General features: G+C 38.1%; 1 long non-coding RNA gene and 1 pseudogene across 6 annotated transcripts in view; one reads left to right on the top strand and one right to left on the bottom strand.

Moving 5' to 3' along the window:
• The window catches only part of LOC133092688 (uncharacterized), an 86477-nt gene that overhangs the window by 62649 nt on the left and 770 nt on the right, over positions 1-23058 (bottom strand). For 5 of the 6 annotated variants that reach the window (XR_009701106.1, XR_009701105.1, XR_009701107.1 and 2 more), the window contains exons 2-3: positions 20747-20818; positions 9538-9609 (exon numbers count right to left, since the gene is read on the bottom strand). This is a non-coding gene — a long non-coding RNA (uncharacterized LOC133092688). The remainder of the gene's footprint in view (positions 1-9537; positions 9610-20746; positions 20819-23058) is intronic. The other variant, XR_009701109.1, reaches the window with a different exon arrangement.
• On the top strand, positions 3628-4760 carry LOC133092477 (polyadenylate-binding protein 4-like; annotated as a pseudogene).

Below are 23058 nucleotides of genomic sequence, written 5' to 3'. Positions count from 1 at the left end.
ATACTCTAATCTCATCAATAGAACATAGAAAAAGTAAACCTAACTCTTCAATTAAACATACAGAAAATCCTAATTACTACTCTACATAAAGGACTGAATACTTCTAGCCCTGGCTGACTATAGCTCAGCCCTTAGCAGGAAAAAAAAAAGTTTTCAATAACGTATCTATTTGTTGCCCAATAAAACAAGACCCATGAAAACTTTCCAGTAATAAATGGATAGTGTATTTCTCTCTAGATCAATTCTCAGAGGAGAAGATGTGAGTAAGCAGACCATTAAAGGTAAATTGTTGACACCCAAGCTTCCCAAACTGGAGTAGGAAAAAAGCATAGAGAACTGGTGGTGATAATGAGTCAAAGGGAAGCCAGCCATCCAACTACTCATTTCTACTATCATCCTAGTCTAGGACATTATTATCTGAAACCCAAGCTATACCAAGATTTTAATCTGACTCCAGCCTCTCTCCACGCCAAGTAAACATGATCTCCAAAGTAACCTTTCCAAAATAATGCTTCATGCACATTCTCTGACAATCCTTCCACAATTCCCCTTGACATCCAATGACATCCAAAGGCTGTGACAATCTGGTTTCATCTTATCTTCCACTAATACCCATCAAAAACAAATCAAATCAAAAATCATATACTGACTGTTACGGTCCCTAAAATCTATCCCCAAGCCAAATATTGATATACCAAGTATTTTTTTGCTGAAATGATTAAGTACCTTTTCTCTACTAAGACAAGTCCTACCCTGCCCTTCAGAGTTAGTTAAAGTCCATCCCATCTCTTCCTCTAGGCTCTGACAGCCCAGCTTGGGAGATCTCTTCCTCCATAAGTACTTATGACACTGGCACTTTGAAAATGCTACATTATAATATTGTTGTCTCTCTTGTTTTGCAAAGACCATGAAGAGAAAATGCTCTAAGTATAAAAAAGGCATTTTATGCCCATTTTCCAACACAGTGCCAGAAGTGCCAATTATTTTTGTTCTTAACAGCAAAAGTCTGTGCAGCACCTCCAGCCAAAATGAGAATAATACATCAGCCCTTACAAGATAAGCTACAGAAAAGAGGGACTGAACTGGCCAGAAGTAATATTCTCTCTTTCTGTCTAATTCTATTTCTGGGGCTCTCCCTACTTCCCCTTGTTTTTCAGTTTTCCCTGTCCCTTAAGGCCCATCATGCTGCTTCTCTACTCAAAATCTGGGGTCAGTCATTATCATTCATGTAAAACTAGATTCTAAAATTATAGCCTTAGGACTTCCCTGTTGGTGCAGTGGTTAAGAATCTGCCTGCCAATGCAGGGGACATGGGTTTGATCCCTGGTCCGGGAAGATCCCACATGCTGCAGAGCAACTAAGCCCATGTGCCACAACTACTGAGCGTGTGCTCTAGAGCCCGTGAGCCACAACTACTGAGCCCACGTGCCACAACTACGGAAGCCCGCATGCCTAGAGCCTGTGCTCTGCAACAAGAGAAGCCACCTGAATGAGAAGCCCGTGCACCGTAACGAAGAGCAGCCCCTGCTGACTGCAACTAGAGAAAGCCCCCGCGCAGCAACAAAGACCCAATGCAGCCAAAAATAAATAAATAAATAAATAAATAAATTTACATAAAAAATAAGTTAATTAAATAAAATTATAGCCTTGCTATGATTTTAACAATGTTAAAAAAACATGCATATGTGAAAACAAAGACTACAATGAACTTAGAAAAATTAAAACAGCTAATATGATTGATGGTTTTCCTTTATTGTATCTCCTATTGTTATGATAATGTATTTCATGCAACAAATAATCAAGGGAAAAAGTCCTTCACATACTTTTTCTTTTATGATTCCTTATACTGTGAAAGAAAAAAGTGAGGTTTTTCTGAAGCAATATAACTATTTCTGGCTTGCTTCTCTTAGTAGTCTATCATATCTCTGAGTTCTGTCTTACTAGCTATTAAATACTTACTATCTGAATAAGGATTAGGGTTTTACATTACTTGCAAAAATGCATCTCTCCATTAGTAAGAATAAATCAGGAGCTGATTGATGATGCTAGAAGAACACTACTAAAAACACCTACAGACCCTCTTCTTTTTTTTTTTAACTGTTAGGCCAGGTGAGTGAAGGACTGAAATTTCAAGTCAATACTCTCATTTATGTTACTTTATTAGAATAACCATTTTACTGGTTCTTCAACTTCTCTACTAGCATGCTGTTTCCGCTTATAGGTCTATAGGTGGAGCATCTTCCACAATTCTTTGAACAGACATCTGAATAAACTCATCAAAAGCATCCAGCTGTTGTCTGACCACGCCTTTCTTGTCAAAATGGGAACTGAGAAAATAGTTGAGTTCATAATCAGTTACAACTCAGTGATGTTTTTTAGCATATTTCCCCATTTCCATTATTATTAAATTCAATAAATACTAATCATTAAATACCAACCACTCTATACAAATCATTACAAAAAATACTATGTGGTATCCAAAAAAGGAATAAGTCTAAGAACACTTTCTCTGTAGAACTTAGTTAAATTTGGGGGAAAGAGACATATTGGTAAAATAATTCAAACAGAACTTAAGAACTATAAGAAAGCCCTAATTTACAAATGTCCTTTATACATCAATTTCATCCAACATGTTTGAAACATTTCTTGAAAAAAGTGTCAGGAGATAAAACTAAAGAAAATGCACAAAGATAAAAATAAGTATGACAACATGAATGGACCTTTAGATAATTATGCTAAGTCAGATGGAGAAGGACAAATACCATGATTTCACTCATATGTGGAATCTAAAAAAAAAAACCCCAAACCCAAACCAACCAACAAACAAGAGAACAGAAAAACAAACTCACAGATATAGGAAACAGATTAATGGTTACCAGAGGGGAGGGGAGTTGCGGGGTAGTTGAAATGGGTGAAGGGGGTCAACTGTACGATGATGGATGGTAACTAGACTACGGTGGTGATCACTCTGTTGTATATACAGATGTTGAACTATAATGCTGTATTCCTGAAACTTATATAATTTTAAAAAAGGATTAAAAAAAAGATAAAATAAGAACTCTAGGCGGGGTCTGCAGGGAGGAGAGCGGCCGGGGTTGGTCAGGGCACGCGCGGCCGGCGGCGCCTGCACGACCCGGTCCCGGGCGGTTGGGGGCTCCGGGGCCCCGCGCCCGCCGCCCACGCGCCGCGTCCCCAGGCCGCGGCCTCAGACGCTACTTGTGGAATTCTTTCCCCGGCGGCTGTAATTTTAAACCGGCCTGAGCGAGCCCTATTTTTATTCAGAAACCAGCCACCGGAGAATGGCTGTGGAGAACGCGGAGATGCAGGGCCAGCCCGCCACTTGAAGATTCCTCACCAAGTGGCCGGGAAGCACCGGCTTTACCTAGGAATCTTTCTTTGAGATGTCAAGGTTCTGTCGCCCCCTTCCAGGGTTGGCCGGACTGGTTGCTGAGGGGCTTTTGATTGAGGGTGCTGCCCGAGCCTGGGGAGCTGTGCATGAATGAACCGCATCGCCTGGCCTCAAAGCACTGACTCTGAGGCCACCACGCATGAGCCCGGGCCACCCTCCTGCAGAAATCACTCCAGGAGCTCCTTAGGGACCGGCTTGTGGTGGTGAGGAGCCAGGAGATGCATGTAGCAGCCACGTACCGCCAGGCCTCCCTGTACGTGGGTGACCTCCATGCGGACGGCACCGAGGACCTGCTGTTCAAGAAGTTCAGCGCTGTGGGGCCCGTGCTGTCCATCCGCATCTGAAGGGACCTGGTCACCCGCCGCTCTCTGGGCTATGCCTACGTGAACTTTCTGCAGCTGGCAGATGCCCAGAAGGCCCTGGACACCATGAACTTTGACCCGATAAATGGCAAATCCATCCGTCTCATGTGGTCTCAGCGTGACGCCTTCTTGAGGAAGTCTGGAATTGGGAACGTGTTCATCAAGAATCTGGACAAATCCATTGATAATAAAACCCTCTATGAACACTTTTCATCTTTTGGGAAGATCCTGTCCTTCAAGGTGATGAGTGATGATCACGGCTCCAGGGGCTATGCGTTCGTGCACTTTCAGAACCAGATTGCCGCGGACAGGGCCATCCAGGAGATGAATGGGGCACTGCTTAAGGACTGCAGGCTGTTTGTTGGCAGATTCAAAAGCCGCAAAGATCAGGAAGCCGAGCTCCAAAACAAAGCCAGTGAGTTCACCAATGTTTACATCAAAAACTTAGGAGATGACATGGATGATGAGAGACTGAGGGAAGTTTTCAGCAAATATGGAAAAACCCTGAGTGTTAATTTAAGGTGATGACAGATTCCAGTGGGAAATCCAAAGGCTTTGGCTTTGTGAGTTTTGGTAGCCATGAGGCTGCCAAAAAGGCTGTTGAAGAAATGAATGGAAAGGACATAAATGGACAACTGCTTTTTGTAGGCCGGGCACAAAAGAAAGCAGAGCGACAGGCTGAGTTAAAGCAAATGTTTGAGCAGCTGAAACAGGAAAGATTTCGGCGGTGCCGGGGGGGCAAAGCTCTATATTAAGAACCTGGATGAGACCATTGATGATGAAAAGCTACGGAGGGAATTTTCTTCATTTGGATCAATTAGCAGAGTTAAGGTAATGCAGGAAGAAGGGCAAAGCAAAGGGTTTGGTTTGATCTGCTTCTCCTCTCCTGAGGAGGCCACTAAAGCAATGACTGAGATGAATGCCGCATCTTGGGCTCCAAGCCGCTCAACATCGCCCTGGCCCAGAGGCTGTAGGAGAGGAAAACTTAACGCACCAGCCAGTGTTTGTAGCAGCTTGGGGGATGGATGTTAGTGATCTCTGCCTGAATTGTCCTCAGTAAATTTCAAATCCCAGCTGATGGCTGCTTAGTTTAGTAAACATTATGATCCAAGGTTTTGTATACAAAGCTATTCATTTTTCTTTGGAGGAAAAATAAGTGAATCTTAGAACCTCGGTTCTTTTTATAGAGGCATACCATCTAATTATAATATGGTATATTTTTCTGATTTTGATGTAGTGCTCATAGCAATAAGTATAATTAGATATATTTTTACTGCATTTTGAACCAACTGAAGTGTGGTAATTGTTTGCATTTATTGCATACTTTTTATTTTAATAATATTGCTAGCTTTAATTTCTTCCATGAAAATATGCCCAAAGTAGTTCTTATACCCAAGGATTGCAAAGTAATTTATTTTTACAAACAGAAATTTTCTAATTTCTCATCTATTTTTTTTAAAGAAACCAAAGTTTAAAAATTGCTACTACAAACTCAATATCTAATTTCATTTTGAATTAATGTTTAAAATACTAGGAAATAGTTGAATTTCCTTTCAATTTATATCCTGAAATGGTGTTTTTCTGATGGCTGAAATTAATGATGGAGTTTTTTAATGTTGCCTACAAACCTGCTTTATAGGATATTTTACTGTTCTTTCCATTGGTTGACATAATCCAGGTGGCTTGCTGGTTATCAAAATTGTGACTTGAATAGTAAAACCTTAACTTCCACATTCCTTAAGATATAAGCCTGTATCATTTCAGGTCAAAAAGTTGGCCTAGTCTTAATTCTCTTCATACGTATACAGCATAAAATTATGCCTTAAGTTTTGAACCAGGTACCAACCTTATAAAAGTCATATATAGAAAACACAGACATTCTGTTTAACAACTGTGTTTTCTAATCTCTGTTATATGTTGTAACACGTAGTGATATTGTCTCAGGGTTCAGAACAGTAAAAGTTTGTTTATGAACTCCACGTCTCCTTTTATTAGACTTTAAGAGCTATGTAACCCATGAAGGCTCACTTTTAGCCTTGATTGATCAGAAGTTCACTAATTGATTTTCTGATAAATTGAAGTTACATCACTTAGCCTGCTTTCCAGCATGATTTTTATTTCAGTCCCATTCCCAGATCTTTTCTTCTCTCCTGCCTTTCCTGTATATTACTCAGCTCCTCTATACTTTTTAAAAAGGGTTTTATTATACTGACTTTTACTGTGTGCTGTTTGAAATCCACTTTGGAAATAGATGCAAGAGTTATTTATTTACATTTAAGTAATTACTTTTAAAATTCTGATTCTCTCATACCAAAGGTATCTAGAAAATAGTTTTGTTATTTTTTTTTTTTTTTACTCTGCTTCATTGTTTCCTGTAACCATATATTCAGGTCTTCTGTTTCATATATTACCAGTACAAAAGAAATATTAAAGTATTTCCGTGGCCATACTTTAGCTATGAAAGAATGAGAAAATCTGTTTCTGTTTTTTTTTGTATGAACTATATGTATATTCATTGCACATTTTCTAAATTTAAAATCTCTTTAGACAATAAAAAAATTACGGCAACACATAATCCTATTATGCAGACAGATCTTCTGTTAAAATTTCTTGTATCTCCTCCCAAATTTTTCTCTATACTTATACACATGATTTAACAAAAATGGAATCATGCTATAAGCCTTGTTTGAAACTGCTTTCTTAATTTGACAATACGCCATAGTCAACTTCCAGGACCACAAATAATTATTTGCACTACAATTTTAATGACTTTTATCTTTCCTTTAATGTTCGTACCATAATATAACAATTTCCTCTTGATAAACGTATAGGTTGCTAGATTGTTTCCTCCCTTTTTTTTTTCCTCTATCATAAACAACTTGGAGATAAACACCCTTTGCAAACTCTTATACGCTGATGTATATAATTATTTTCTTCAAAAAATGTATATGATTCATTGGAATTAATGTTGAATATTTAAATTGCCCAAATGCTGTTCAGAGATTTGTGCCACTTAACATTTCTGTTATGAGTATGGAGGATTGCTCATTTCCATATACTCTAAGAACAAAGGATTTTGTTTAAGTTGTTGTCTGATTCAACATGACATGTAAAAACAGAATATTTCATTGTTATTTTACTTTTTTATTACCTCAAAAGTTAAACAGCATTTCTTGTAAAAAAAAAAAAAAAAACAAACTCTAATTTGAATGAGCATGAGGATGATAATATCAATGACTAAAATATGGAATGGGTAAGAATTTCAACTTTAGGTTAAAATTATTCTATTTTGAATATGTTAAAGGTAAGATGAGAATAAGTCACTGAAGTGAAAATATTCAGCAAATGATGATGATAACAAATGGAGCAAGGGTGAGAGATCAGAATTAGTAGTGTAGATAGAGAAATCACAGAATGATGCCTTAAAGAAGAACAAAGAATCTAAAAGAGTAGATGTACTGTTTACAAGGAATAGACACTTGTTCATGTCAGGGATGGGGAAGGAGATATACAATGAAGATATAAGTAGATATAAGTGCAAGAGGAATCTCTCCCCTCACCACCACACAGGAAGAGCTGCATAGCTGGACTCAGCTTCTAGCCTCCTCTCCTTAGTAACTAACTCCCCCATCCTCAGATTAATTTTCTGAAACAACATGTGTAGCCCAACTAATCATCAGCCTCCCATTTTGACATCATCAGATCACCACACAGGTTACTGGCCAGCCTACAGACTGGCTGGCTTTGGGTCAAAGTCCCACCCTGATTCAATCTACCATGGCCACCAATATTGGAAGTCAGGTCCTATGGTAGAGAACACAGTACACAATCATCCCTGTACAAGGTATGGCCTCAAGAATGGTGGGGGCAATTTCCTTCAGTAGAGACTGTGAGCTGACAGGAAAGAAAAATTTCTCACAATGATCTGGGTTAGCCATCGATATGTAAGAAGCACCTAGAAGGCACTGTCCGTAAGATAAATAGCAATGGTTTTTATGGACAATTTACAATGAAAAATCTTTACAAAACTATGAACAAGTTTCAGTCCCCCAGGAAGCTGAACCATAGTTACTTTCCCCCAAATCATCAGAACAGTATTACTTCTTCATTCAAATGCTATTCTTTAAACACCTAAACTCTATGAATAGTTCATATTTATGCTATCTACCATGATAATTGTACAAGAAATCATCTTACTGAAATCATTGGTGATATTAAGTAATATCACATTCACAATGCTTGGGACAGATCACTTGATGTTAAATAGTGAAAAAACAAAATGTCATCTCACAATAGCCAAAGCACCTATAATCAATTCAAGTATAAGCATCTAATAATTTATTTTGTAACAAATGTTAAATGCAATGACTGGTCAAATAGGGTATTTTATCCTTGAGCAACCTGTCACATACATTGAAAATAATTCTCTTTTGGCTAAGATCAAAATATTCCTTCTCCCTAGAGATTACAGAATATAGGCATACCCTACAGAATATAGGCATTTACTAATAAAATGTCTCTTGGTGTTTAATACTCAAACATCATAGAAAATACAAAATATCTCAGTAAGAAGTTTTTATACTCATGTCTAATAGGGAAAATAGATATGTACTTACACCCCAAAAACTCAATAGATTTTTAACAAAACAATGTTCAAGAAAGGTTCACTTATCCTCCAAATACAACTAGTAGAATGTCAGAAGCATGTGTTCTTTGAAAAAGAAGAGAGGGTCAACCGAGAGGATGTGCATCTTGGAGATGGCAAGGCTCAAAAAGGAATCATAATGTTACTGTATACAAAGCAACTGTCAGTTTGGTAAGAGAGGAGAGTTTTTACATTGTACATCCCATAGCAGGATGTTACTTTATTTAGTTAAAAGTTACTCTTCTTACCTATACGTAAGGCTTCTTACTGACTTTTATTACAGTTAATTATACTCACAATTGAATGGGAATTTGGGTTGAAATACTACCATCTACTGTAACTTCATCCATTTAAAATAATGAGAAAACAAAGGAATCAAATTAATAGCACCTAATAGGCATCATGTGCCTCCTGATATAATGCACTAAGAGCAGAAAATTCAATGTTTCCAAAAGTAATCATCTGAATCTAATTATGAGGAAACCCAAACTGAGGGGCATTCTAAAAAGTAACTGGCGTGTATTCTTCAAAAATGTCAAGGTAAGGAAAAACAGAAAAAGAGTGAGAAACTGTTGTAGATTATGGGAGACAAAAAAATAAGACGTGAAAACTAACTCCACTATGTGCTCTTATGTTGGATCCAGGATCAAAAAAATTTTTTTTATTTTGTTATAAACAACGTTAGTAGGACAACTGGCAGAATTTGGATATGGATTCTAGATTAAATAACTGTATTAATATTAATTTCCTGATTTTGATGAGTTCTATTATGAGTATGTAAAAGAATGTTCTTATGTAACCAAATTACTCTCAAATGTTTCAGAAAAAAAATATATGTAGAGAGAGAGAAAAAGGAAAAGACAAAGAAAATGTAATATAAGGTTAACATTTATGGAATCTGGGTGAAGTACATACATGATTTCTTTGTGTAACTTTTGTGTAGGTCGGAAATACTTCAAAAGTTAAAGTTAAATATTTAAATAAATAAATAAAATGAGAAACCAGCTCTCATGTAGCATATTCATATAGAACATTTAATTTTCAAAAACAGAATTAGCAGGAAATTCCTGTATAGCTTATAGTGCTTTTTAAAGTTGATTCAGTTTGGTCTAAAAAGTTACCTGATTACAATCAAGCATGCCTCTTGCCACAAATCTGGGGGATTTCATCCTCCTCCTCATCATACTGCATATCTACAAAAAACAAAAATATTCTCACTTTCAGTAAAATGCAACCAGTTAACATCTTGCTCCTATGATATGATGTAGCAGAAACATATAACTATCTGCTAAGTAAAAAACAATCCTTTTACCCCACTTTTCTAAAATTTCAGTCAATTACATTAACTGAATTGTAATGAAATAATATTCATAGGTCTATGTATACATATGTCTACATCACACAGGTATTCTCCCAACACACTAAGTGGCTTCATGACAAAGGTTCAGAGTAAATTGTGTGAATTTTAAGTATTCCATCTTCTCCAGAAAGTCCATGTAATTCTCATTAATAGCTAACTATTGATAACTAGGAACAAGGTCATAGTCCTCTGACCAACAGGCTCCTTGGAGACATTTGGGTAAGAGGGTACAGCCAGCAAAAGACTCCAATAGCTGGGCAATACCTTAAGGTGGGCTGTCTATTACAGCAACATTTCATACATGGACAGGGATAACAGGCTGTATTTTCCAAAGATGACCACAACCATATCATCCATTTCACATGCTCCTTTATAATAATAAAAGTGGTCTTGACACTCCTACTACCAAGATATGAGAGTCTATCTTTTCTTCCCTTGAATGTGAGTGGATTTTTGACTCTCCTATAACCAAGAGAATACAGCTAAAACAACGCTACATGACTATGACTTTAGAAGCTAGGTCAGGAAAGGCAATGTGGTTCCACCTTGTTTGCTGAGACACTTTCTTCTGGAGCCCTGAGCTGCCACTAAGAAGTTCTACTACTCTAAGGCTGGTATACTTGGGTGAGGAAGCCCAAACCACATGGAGAGGCCACTTACAGATGCTCTAGTCAGCAATCCTAGTCCTTGAGTTTTCCTAGGCTGGATGCCAGACATGTGAGTAAACACTCTAGGATCACCCAACCCCCAGCTGTCAACACTCAGCCTTTGAGACTTCTCAGTTCAACCACTGACATCAGGCAGCAGACGAGCCATTCCTACTATGCTCTGTCCAAATTCCTGACCCACTGAATCCATGAGCATATTAAATTAATTTTTGCACAGCCAAATTTTGGGGTAGTTATGCAATAATAGGTACTTAAACAACAGGGCATTTGAAAAATTAGGGTGCACTGGTCCTAATATTAGTCTCATCTTCTTATGTAAAAGAATAAATGTGTTGTGGAGATAAGGACAAGATGGGGGAGTAGAAGGACTTGAGCTCAACTCCTCTCACGAAAACACCAAAATCACAACTAACTGCTGAACAACCACTAACAAAAAAGATGGAAACCTAACAAAAAAGATATTCTACATCCAAAGAAAAAGAAGAAGCCACAATGAGATGGTAGGAGGGGCGCTTTCACGATATAATCAATCCCATATCTGCCAGGCGGGCAACCCACAAACTGGAAAATAATTATATCACAGAGGTTCTCCCACAGGAGTGAGAGTTCTGAGCCCCACGTCAGGCTCCCCAGCGGGGGACTGGCAACGGGAGGAGGAGCCCCCAGAGCATTTGGCTTTGAAGGTCAGCAGGGATTGAGTGCAGGAGCTCCACAGGACTGGGGGAAATACAGACTCCACTCTTGGAGGGAGCACACAAGTTTTCACATACACTGGGACCCAGGGCAAAACAGTGACTCCACAGGAGTCTGGGCCAGATGTAACTGCAGGTCTTGGGGTGTCTCCTGGGGAGGAGGGGGTTGGCTGTGGCTCACACCAGGGGCAAGGCCACTGGTGGTAGAGGTCCCAGAGTGAGCTCTCCCGAGGTTGCCACTTTGGCACCAAGACCTGCCCCACTCGAAAGCCTGCAGGCTCCAGTGCTGGGACGTCTCAGGCCAAACAACCAACAGGGTGGGAACGCAGCCCTACCCATCAGCAGACAGGCTGCCTAAAGTTGTCCTGAACCAACAGCTGCTTATAAACACACCACTGCCCACCAGAAGGATAAGACCCAGCTCCACACACCAGTGGGCAGACACCAGCCCCTCCCACCAGGAAGCCTGCATAAGCCCCTGAACCAACCTCACCCACTGGGGGCACACACCAGAAGCAAAAGGAACTACAATCCTGCAGCCTGAGGAACAGAGACCACAAACACAGAAAGTTAGACAAAATGAGATGGCAGAGAAATATGTTCCAGACAAAGGAACCAGACAAAACCCAAAAAGAACTAAGTGAAGTGGAGATAGTCAATCTACCTGAAAAAGAATTCAGAGTAATGATAGTAAAGATGATCCAAAATCTCAGAAAAAGAATGGAGACACAGACCGAGAGGATACAAGAAATGTTTAATAAAGAGCTAGAAGATTTAAAAAACAAAGACATAGAGACGAACAATACAATAGCTGAAATTAAAAATACACTAGAAGGAATCAATTGCAGAATAAACGAGACTGGAAAACAGATTGGTGGAAATCACTGTTGCGGAACAGAATAAAGAAAGAAGAATGGAAAGAAATGAGGACAGTCTAAGAGACCTCTGGGACACATTAAATGCACCAACGTTCGCATTATAGGGGTCCCAGAAGGAGAAGAGAGAGAAAAAGGGCCTGAGAAAATATTTGAAGAGATAATAGCCGAAAATTTCCCTAACATAGGAAAGGAAACAATCACTCAAGTCCAGGAAGCGCAGAGAGTTCCATACAGGATAAATCCAAGGAGGAACACTCTGAGACACATATTTATCAAACTGATAAAAATTAAACACAAAGAGAAAATGTTAAAAGCAACAAGGGAAAAGCAACAAATAACATACAAGGGAATCCCCATAAGGTTATCAGCTGTTTTTTTCCCCAGAAACTCTGCAGGCCAGAAGGGAGTGCCATGATATATTTAAAGTGATCAAAGGGGAAAACCTACAACCAAGAATGCTCTACCTAGCAAGGCTCTTGTTCAGATTTGACAGAGAAATCAAAAGCTTTACAGACAAGCAAAAGCTAAGAGAATTCAGCACCACCAAACCAGCTTTACAACAAATGCTAAAGGAACTTCTCTAGATGGAAAAGAAAAGGCCACAACTAGAACCAAGAAAATTACCAATGACAAAGCTCATCAGTAAAGATAAACATACAGTAAAGGTAGGAAATCATCCACACACAAATATCAAGTCAAAATCAGCAACGATGAGAAAAGTCCAAATGCAAGATATTCAAAATGCATTTGCAATTAAGAGACCAGCAACTTAAAGCAATCATATATATAAAAATATATAGAGAGACTACTATATTAAAAACCTCACGATAACCACAAACCAAAAATCTACAATAGATACACATACAAAAAAGAAAAAGCTATAAAACACAACTCTAAACATAGTCATGGGACTTCCCTGGTGGCGCAGTGGTTAAGAATCCGCCTGCCAGTGCAGGGGACACGAGTTTGAGCCCTGGTCCGGGAAGATCCCACATGCTGCGGAGCAACTAAGCCCATATGCCACAACTACTGAGCCTGTGCTCTAGAGCCCACAAGACACAACTACAGAGCCTGCAAGCCACAACTACTGAAGCCTGCACGCCTACAGCCCGTGCTCCACCACAAGAGAAGCCACTGCAATGAGAAGCCTGCGCACCGCAACAAAAGGTAGCCCCAGTGTGCCGCAACTAGACAAAGCCCGTGTGCAGCAACAAAGACCCAATGCAGCCAAAAATAAATAAATAAATTTATATATTAAAAAAAAACATAGTTATCAAATCACAAGAGGGAAGAACAAAAGAGGAGGGGAAGAAAAAAGACCTACAAAACAAATCCAAAACAATTAACAAAATGATAATAAGAATATACATATCAATAATTACCTTAAATGTAATTGGATTAAATGCTCCAACCAAAAGACACCGACTGGCTGAATGGATACAAAAACGAGACCTATATATATGCTGTCTACAAGAGGCCCACTTCAAATCTAGGGACACATACAGACTGAAAGTGAGGGGATGGAAAAAGGTATTCCATGCAAATGCAAAGTAAAAAAAAGTTGGAGTAGCAATACTCATATAGACAAAACAGACTTTAAAATAAAGACTGTTACAAGAGACAAAGAAGGACACTATGTAATGATCAAGGGATCAATACAAGAAGGAGATATTGCAATTGTAAATATACATGCACCCAACATAGGAGCACCTCTATCACACCCAACCTTCTGAAACTATTCCAAAAAACTGCAGAGGAAGGAACACTCCCAAACTCCTTCCAGGAGGCCACCATCACCTGATACCAAAACCAGACAAAAATATCACAAAAAAAGAAACTTACAGGCCAATATCACCGATGAACACAGATGCAAAACTCCTCAACAAATGCTAACAAACCGAATCCAACAATACATTAAAAGGATCATACACGATGATCAAGTGGGATTTATCCCAGGGATGCAAGGATATTTCAATGTCCACAAATCAATCAGTGTGATACGCCACATTATAAATTGAAGGATAAAAACCATACGATCATCTCAATAGATGAAGAAAAAGCTTCTAACAAAATTCAACACACATTTTTGATAAAAACCTCCAGAAAGCGGGCAGAGAGGGAACCTACCTCAACATAATAAAGCCATATATGACAAACCCACAGCTAACATCACACTCAATGGTGAAAAGCTGAAAGCACTTCCTCTAAGATCAGGAACAAGACAAGGATGTCCACTCTCGCCACTTTTATTCAACATAGTTTTGGAAGTCCTAGCCACTGCAATCAGGGTAGAAAAAGAAATAAAATGAATCCAAATTGGAAAAGAAGAAGTAAAACTGTCACTGTTGGCAGATGATATGATACTATACATAGAAAATCATAAAGATGCTACCAGTAAACTACTAGAGCTCAAGAATGAATTCCGCTACACCAGTCCCTCCCATCAGGAAACTTGCTCAAGCCTCTTAGATAGCTTCATCCACCAGAGGGCAGACAGCAGAAGCAAGAACTACAATCCTGCAGCCTGTGGAACAAAAACCACATTCACAGAAAGACAGACAAGATGAAAAGGCAGATGGCTATATACCAGATGAAGGAACAACATAAAACCCCAGAAAAACAACTAAATGAAGTGGAGATAAGCAAACTTCCCGAAAAAGAATTCAGAATAATGATAGTGAAGATGATCCAGGACCTCGGAAAAACAATGGAGGCAAAGATCGAGAAGATACAAGAAAGGTTTAACAAAGACCTAGAAGAATTAAAGAACAAAAAAACAGATGAACAATACAATAACTGAAACAAAAAATACACTAGAAGAAATCAATAGCAGAATAACTGAGGCAGAAGAACGGATAAGTGACCTGGAAGACAGAATGGTGGAATTCACTGCTACGGAACAGAATAAAGAAAAAAGACTGAAAAGAAATGAAGACAGCCTAAGAGACCTCTGGGACAACATTAAATGCAACAACATTCGCATTATAGGGGTCTCAGAAGGAGAAGAGAGAGAGAAAGGACCCCAGAAAATATCTGAAGAGATTACACTCAAAAACTTCCCTAACATGGGAAAGGAAATAGCCACCAAAGTCCAGGAAGCGTAGAGAGTCCCATACAGGATAAACCCAAGGAGAAACACGCCAAGACATATAGTAATCAAATTGGCAAAAATTAAAAACAAAGAAAAATTATTGAAAGCAGCAAGGGAAAAATGACAAATGACATACAAGGGAACACCCATAAGGTTAACAGCTGATTTCTCAGCAGAAACTCTACAAGCCAGAAGGAAGTGGCATGACATACTTAAAGTGATGAAAGCGAAGAACCTAAAGCCAAGATTATTCTACCCGGCAAGGATCTAATTCAGATTCGATGGAGAAATCAAAAGCTTTACATATAACCAAAAGCTAAGAGAATTCAGCACCACCAAACCAGCTCTGCAACAAATACTAAAGGAACTTTTCTAAGTGGGAAACACAAGAGAAGAAAAGGACCTACAAAAACAAACCCAAAACAGTTAACAAAATGGTAATAGAAACATACCTATCGATAATTACCTTAAACGTGAATGGATTAAATGCTCCAACCAAAAGACACAGGCTTGCTGAATGGATACAAAGACAAGACCCATATATATGCTGTCTACAAGAGACCCACTTCAGACCTAGGGACACATACAGACTGAAAGTGAGGGGATGGAAAGAGATATTCCATGCAAATGGAAATCAAAAGAAAGCTGGAGTAGCAATACTCATATCAGATAAAATAGACTTTAAAATAAAGAATGTTACAAGAGACAAGGAAGGACACTACATAATGATCAAGGGATCAATCCAAGAAGAAGATAGGACAATTATAAATAAATATGCACCCAACATAGGAGCACCTCAATACATAAGGCAACTGCTAACAGCTATAAAAGAGGAAATCGACACTAACACAGTAATAGTGGGGGACTTTAACACCTCACTTACACCAATGGACAGAACATTCAAACAGAAAATTAATATGGAAACACAGCTTTAAATAGCCACAAAAGACCAGATAGATTTGACATTTATACGACATTCCATTCAAAAACAACAGATTACACTTTCTTCTCAAGTGCGCATGGAACATTCTCCAGGATAGATCACATCTTGGGTCACAAATCAAGCCTCAGTAAATTTAAGAAAATTGAAATCATATCAAGCATCTTTTCTGACCACAACGCTATGAGATTAGAAATCAATTACAGGGGAAAAAAACGTAAAAAAACAAAGACACGTGGAGGCTAAACAATACGTTACTAAATAACCAAGAAATCACTGAAGAAATCAAAGAGGAAATCAAAAAATACCTAGAGACAAATGACAATGAAAACACGATGATCCAAAACTATGGGATGCAGCAAAAGCAGTTCTAAGAGAGAAGTTTATAGCAATACAATCCTATCTCAAGAAACAAGAAAAATCTGAAATAAACAATCTAACCGTACACCTACAGGAACTAGTAAAAGAACAACAAACGAAACCAAAAGTTAGTAGAAGGAAAGAAATCACAAAGATCAGAACAGAAATAAATGAAATAGAAACAAAGAAAACAATAGCAAAGATCAGTAAAACTAAAAGTTGGTTCTTTGAGACGATAAACAAAATTGATAAACCATTAACCAGACTCATCAAGAAAAAGAGGGAGAGGACTCAAATCAATAAAATTAGAAATGAAAAAGAAGTTACAACAGACACCGCAGAAATACAAAGCATCCTAAAAGACTACGACAAGCAACTCTATGCCAATAAAATGGACAACCTGGAAGAAATGGACAAATTCTTAGAAACGTATAACCTTACAAGACTGAACCAGGAAGAAACAGAAAACATGAACAGACCAATCACAAGTAATGAAATTGAAAGTGTGATTAAAAATCTTCCAACAAACAAAAGTCCAGGACCAGATGGCTTCACAGGTGAATTCTATCAAACATTTAGAGAAGAGCTAACACCCATCCTTCTCAAACTCTTCCAAAAATTGCAGAGGAAGGTACACACCCAAACTCCTTCTATGAGGCCACCATCACCCTGATACCAAAACCAGACAAAGACAGTACAATAAAAGAAAATTACAGACCAGTATCACTGATGAATATAGATGCAAAAATCCTCAACAAAATACTAGCAAACAGAATCCAACAACACATTAAAAGGATCATACACCATGATCAAGTGGGATTTATCCCAGGGATGCAAGGATTCTTCAATATATGCAAATCAATCAATGTGATACACCACATTAACAAATTGAAGAATAAAAACCATATGATCATCTCAATAGATGCAGAAAAAGCTTTTGACAAAATTCAACACCCATTTATGATAAAAACTCTCCAAAAAGTGGGCATAGTGGGAACCTACCTCAACATAATAATGGCCATACAAAACAAACCCACAGCAAACATCATTCTCAATGGTGAAAAACTGAAAGCATTTCCTCTAAGATCAGGAACAAGGCAAGGATGTCCACTCTCACCACTATTATTCAACATAGTTTTGGAAGTCCTAGCCACGGCAATCAGAAAAGAAAAAGAAATAAAAGGAATACAAATTGGAAAAGAAGAATTAAAACTGTCACTGTTTGCAGATGACACAATACTGTACATACAGAATCGTAAAGATGCCACCAGAAAACTACTAGAGCTAATCAATGAACCTGGTAAAGTTGCAGGATACAAAATCAATGCACAGAAATCTCTTGCATTCCTATACACTAATGATGACAAATCTGAAAGAGAAATTAAGGAAACACTCCCATTTACCACTGCAACAAAAAGAATAAAATACCTACCTACTTTCACTTCGCCCCAGCTTCCCCCTCCCACCTGTGTCTTCAAATCCATTCTCTATGTCTACGTCTTTATTCCTGCCCAGCCACTAGGTTCATCAGTACCATTTTTTTTTTTTTTTTTAGATTCCATATATATGCGTTAGCATACGGTATCTGTTTTTCTCTTTCTGACTTACTTCACTCTGTGTGACAGACTCTAGGTCCATCCACCTCACTACAAATAACTCAATTTTGTTTCTTTTTATGGCTGAGTAATATTCCATTGTATATATGTACCACATCTTCTTTATCCATTCATCCTAGGGAGACAAAAGATCTGTAGGCAGAAAACTATAAGACACTGATGAAAGAAATTAAAGATGATACAAACAGATGGAGAGATATACCATGTTCTTGGATTGGAAGGATCAATACTGTGAAAATGACTATACTACCCAAAGCAATCTACAGATTGAATGCAATCCCTGTCAAATTACCAATGGCATTTTTTACAGAACTAAAACAAAAAATCTTAAAATTTGTATGGAGACACAAAAGACCCCGAATAGCCAAAGCGGCCTTGAGGGAAGAAAACGGAGCTGGAGGGATCAGACTCCCTGACTTCAGACTATACTACAAAGCTACAGTAATCAAGACAATATGGTACTGGCACAAAAACAGAACTATAGATCAATGGAACAGGATAGAAAGTCCATAGATAAACCCACGCCCCTGTGGTCAACTAATGTATGACTAAGGAGGCAAGGATATACAATGGAGAAAAGACAGTCTCTTCAATAAGTGGTGCTGGGAAAACTGGACAGCTACATGTTAAAGAATGAAATTAGAACCCTCCCTAACACCATACACAAAAATAAATTCAAAATGGATTAGAGACCTAAATGTAAGACCGGATACTATAAAACTCTTAGAGCAAAACATAGGAAGAACACTCTTTGACGTAAATCGCAGCAAGATCTTTTTTGATCCCCTTCCTAGAGTAATGAAAATAAAAACAAAAATAAACAAATAGGACCTAATGAAACTTAAAAGCTTTTGCACAGCAAAGGAAACTACAAACAAGACGAAAAGACAACCGTCAGAATGGGAGAAAATATTTGCGAATGAATCAAGGGACAAAGGATTAATCTCCAAAATATATAAACAGCTCATGCAGCTCAGTACTAAAAAAACAAACAACCCAATCCAAAAATGGGCAGAAGACCTAAATAGACATTTCTCCAAAGAAGACATACAGATGGCCAAGAAGCACATGAAAAGCTGCACAACATCACTAATTATTAGAGAAATGCAAATCAAAACTACAATGAGATATCACCTCGCATCAGTCAGAATGGGCATCATCAGAAAATCTACAAACAACAAATGCTGGAGAGGGTGTGGAGAAAAGGGAACCCTCTTGCACTGTTGGTGGGAATGTAAATTGATACAGCCACTATGGAGAACAGTATGGAGGTTCCTTAAAAAACTAAAAATAGAATTACCGGGCTTCCCTGGTGGCGCAGTGGTTGAGAATCTGCCTGCCAATGCAGGGGATACGGGTTCGAGCCCTGGTCTGGGAAGATCCCACATGCCACAGAGCAACTGGGCCCGTGAGCCACAACTACTGAGCCTGCGCGTCTGGAGCCTGTGCTCCGCAACAAGAGAGGCCGCGACAGTGAGAGGCCCGTGAACCGCGATGAAGAGTGGCCCCCGCTCGCTGCAACTGGAGAAAGCCCTCACACAGAAACGAAGACCCAACACAGCCAAAAAAATAATAATAATAATAAATAAATAAATAAATAAATTTTATTTAAAAAAAAAAAAAGAATTACCATATGATCCAGCAACCCCACTACTGGGCATATACCCAGAGAAAACCATAATTCAAAAAGACACATGCACCCCAATGTTCATTGCAGCACTATTTACAATAGCCAGGACATGGAAGCAACCTAAATGCCCATCGACAGATGAATGGATAAAGAAGATACGGTACATATATACAATGGAATATTACTCAGCCATAAAAAGGAACGAAACTGTGTCATTTGTAGCGACGTGGATGGATCTAGAGACTGTCATACAGAGTGAAGTAAGTCAGAAAGAGAAAAACAAATATCGTATATTAACGCATATATGTAGAACCTAGAAAAATGGTACAGATGAACTGGTTTGCAGAGCAGAAATTGAGACACAGATGTAGAGAACAAATGTATGGACACCAAGGGGGGAAAGTGGCGGGGGGGGGAGGTGGTGGTGGTCTGATGAACTGGGAGACTGGATTGACATATATACACTAATATGTATAAAATGAATAACTAATAAGAACCTGCTGTATAAAAAAATAAATAAAATAAAATCGAAAAATTGAAAAGAATTAATTCCGCCTACGTTGCAGAATACAAAATATATACATAGAAATCTCTTGCATTTCTATACACTAACAATCAAAGATCAGAAAGAAAAGTTAAGGAAACAATCCCATTTACCATCACATCCAAAGAATAAAATAACTAGGAATAAACCTACCTAAGGAAGCAAAAGATGTGTACTCCAAATACTTTAAGACACTGATGAAAGAAATGGAAGATGACACAAACAGATGTAAAGATATATCCTGTTCTTGGACTGGAACAATCAATATTGTCAAAATGAGTGTACTATCCAAGGAAATTTACAGAGTCAGTGCAATCCCTATCAAATTACATATTTTTATACATTTTTCACAAAATTAGAACAAAAATTGTTTTTAATTTGTATGGTAACAACGAAGACCCCGAATAGCCAAAGCAATTATAAGAAAAATGCCACTGGAGGAGTCAGGCTCCCTGACTTCAGACTCTACTAGAAAGCTACAGTAATCAAAACAGTATGGTACTGGCACAAAAACAAATACAGCTCCCCTACCCTTTCCCCCAGATTCTCACCTTTGCTCTGTGTCTCCAGCTGATTAGCTTCAGACTTTTCCTTCATTATTTTTCTTTTGTAAATACAAAGCACTAAGTTCAAAAAAAAAAACAAATACAGATCAATTGAACAAGACAGAAAGCCTGTTGGGCATATAAAACTTATGTTTATACTATACCATAGTTTATTAATTATGCAATAGCATTATGTCTAAAAAATTATGTAGATACCTTAATTAAAAAATACTTTTTCGTGAAAAAATGCTAACCATCATCTGATCTTTCAGAGACTCACAGTAGTAAAATCAAAGATCACTGATCACAGATCACCATAACAAATATAATAATGAAAAAGTCTGAAATATTGCAAGAATTACCAAAATCTGATACAGAGACATGAAATGAACAAATGCTGTTTAAAAAAATGGCATCAACAGACTTGCTCAATCCAGGGTTGCCATAAACCTAAATTTGTAAAGAATGCAGTAATGTGAAGCACAAAAAGAGGTGCAAAATAAAACAAGGCACACCTATAAATAGTTGTCAGCTCAAGGCAAATTCAAGTTTTCCTTCCTGGCACTTTCTTCCCAAATATTTTCCATCCGAGGTTAGTTAAATTACCAGATGCAGAACCTACTGATATGGAGGGCTGACTGTACTCAGAAGTCATCCACGTATGGAAACTGAAGCGATGGAGAAGGGATGAAATCATCCAGGGATAATGTGGACAGCAGAAGAGAAAGAGAAAAAAAGCCACAAAGGTAAGAAGAATTAAGTGAGAGTGATGTTGCACATAGAACGAATGACTTTCCATGAGAAAGTCATCAACAGTGTTGACTACCACAGGGTTTAGATAAGGTTTTAAAAATGTCCATCTGATTTATCAATTGAGAAGTCACTTATTTTCTCAAAATATTGGAAGAAAAAGGAAATAAACCATTCAACTTGCTTTCTTGAGGACAAGAGAGATCTAATATTTCGCACAGAAAGAAGCCAGCTGAAGAAAAAGTGTCTAAAAACTGATGAGGGCATATCAAATAATGATCAAAGGACACAGGCAGGAATGGAATGGAGACTCAATGCTGGAGCAAACTTGATAACTGAGATAACGTTAACTCTTTTCCCACAGGATTATTATACATTGTTAAGAGAATATTAATTAGCACAATCACTACAGTGGTCACTTGGCGCCATTTAGCAAAATGTTAGTATTTTGTGTAACATATGTACATTATCTGACCTGACAATTCTATACTTAAAAATTTATCCTACAGATATACTTGTATTGGACAAAATGATATGTACAAGATTACTCATTACAGCATTGTTTGAAGCAGAAAAAGACTGGAAATAACCCAACTACCCATCAAGACACAACTTTAGTTATGGTATATCCAGACAAACTAAGTAGCTGTGAAAAAAAATTAGGATGCTCTCTATGTACTGATATGAAAATCTCCTGGATATAGTAGATAAATAAAGCAAAAAATAAAAGTGCAGAAAAATGTGAAGTTACTTTTTGTCTGTAAAAAGGGGGAAAACAGAATACTATATTTGTAGGGACTTCCCTGGTGGCGCAGTGGTTAAGAATCCACCTGCCAATGCAGGAGACACGGGTTCGATCCCTGGTCTGGGAAGATCCCACATGCCGCGAAGCAACAAAGCCCGTGTGCCACGATTACTGAAGCCCGTGCGCCTAGAGCTCGTGCTCCTCAACAACAGAAGCCAACGTAATGAGAAGCCCACACACCTCAACGAAGAGTAGCCCCCGCTCGCCACAACTAGAGAAAGCGTGCGCAACGCAGCCAAAAATAAACAAATAAATAAGCTTAAAAAAAAAAAAGAATACTATACTTGTATTTCCTTGAATATAAATAAAGCATCTGGAGAGCTAAGAATCTAAGAACAGTGGTTACTTATGACTCTAAAGAACAGTGGTTACTTATGATGGAGAGGGCTCACACAGGAGAGATGGTGAACAAGAATAAGACCTTACACTTCACATTTTCATGTCTTGTTGAGCCATGAGAATATATTACCCACTCAAAAATGAAGCTAAAAAACTTTCAACTTTTTTTCCAACACAGAAGTTAAGAGAATGTAAAAAAAAAGAGAGAGAATATAATAATGATGCTAATAAATTAGACTCAAGATTAAAAGTGACAGAAGTTTAAACAGTAGAGTTTAAGCTTCTGCTTCTACTTTCTCCAAGAAGCAGCTGAGAAAATAAGGAGAAATGTGAGGGGTGAACACGGTATAAGGAGCTAGAAGAAAACGATGTAGAAATAGAAGCTGTAGAGAATGGAATTGGGAGCTTTAAAAATACATAATGA

Source organism: Eubalaena glacialis, chromosome 5, assembly GCF_028564815.1.
Source record: "Eubalaena glacialis isolate mEubGla1 chromosome 5, mEubGla1.1.hap2.+ XY, whole genome shotgun sequence".
Taxonomy (NCBI): domain Eukaryota; kingdom Metazoa; phylum Chordata; class Mammalia; order Artiodactyla; family Balaenidae; genus Eubalaena; species Eubalaena glacialis.
The sequence above is the reverse complement of the archived record's forward strand: the minus strand, read 5'-3'. Positions and strand labels throughout refer to the sequence as shown.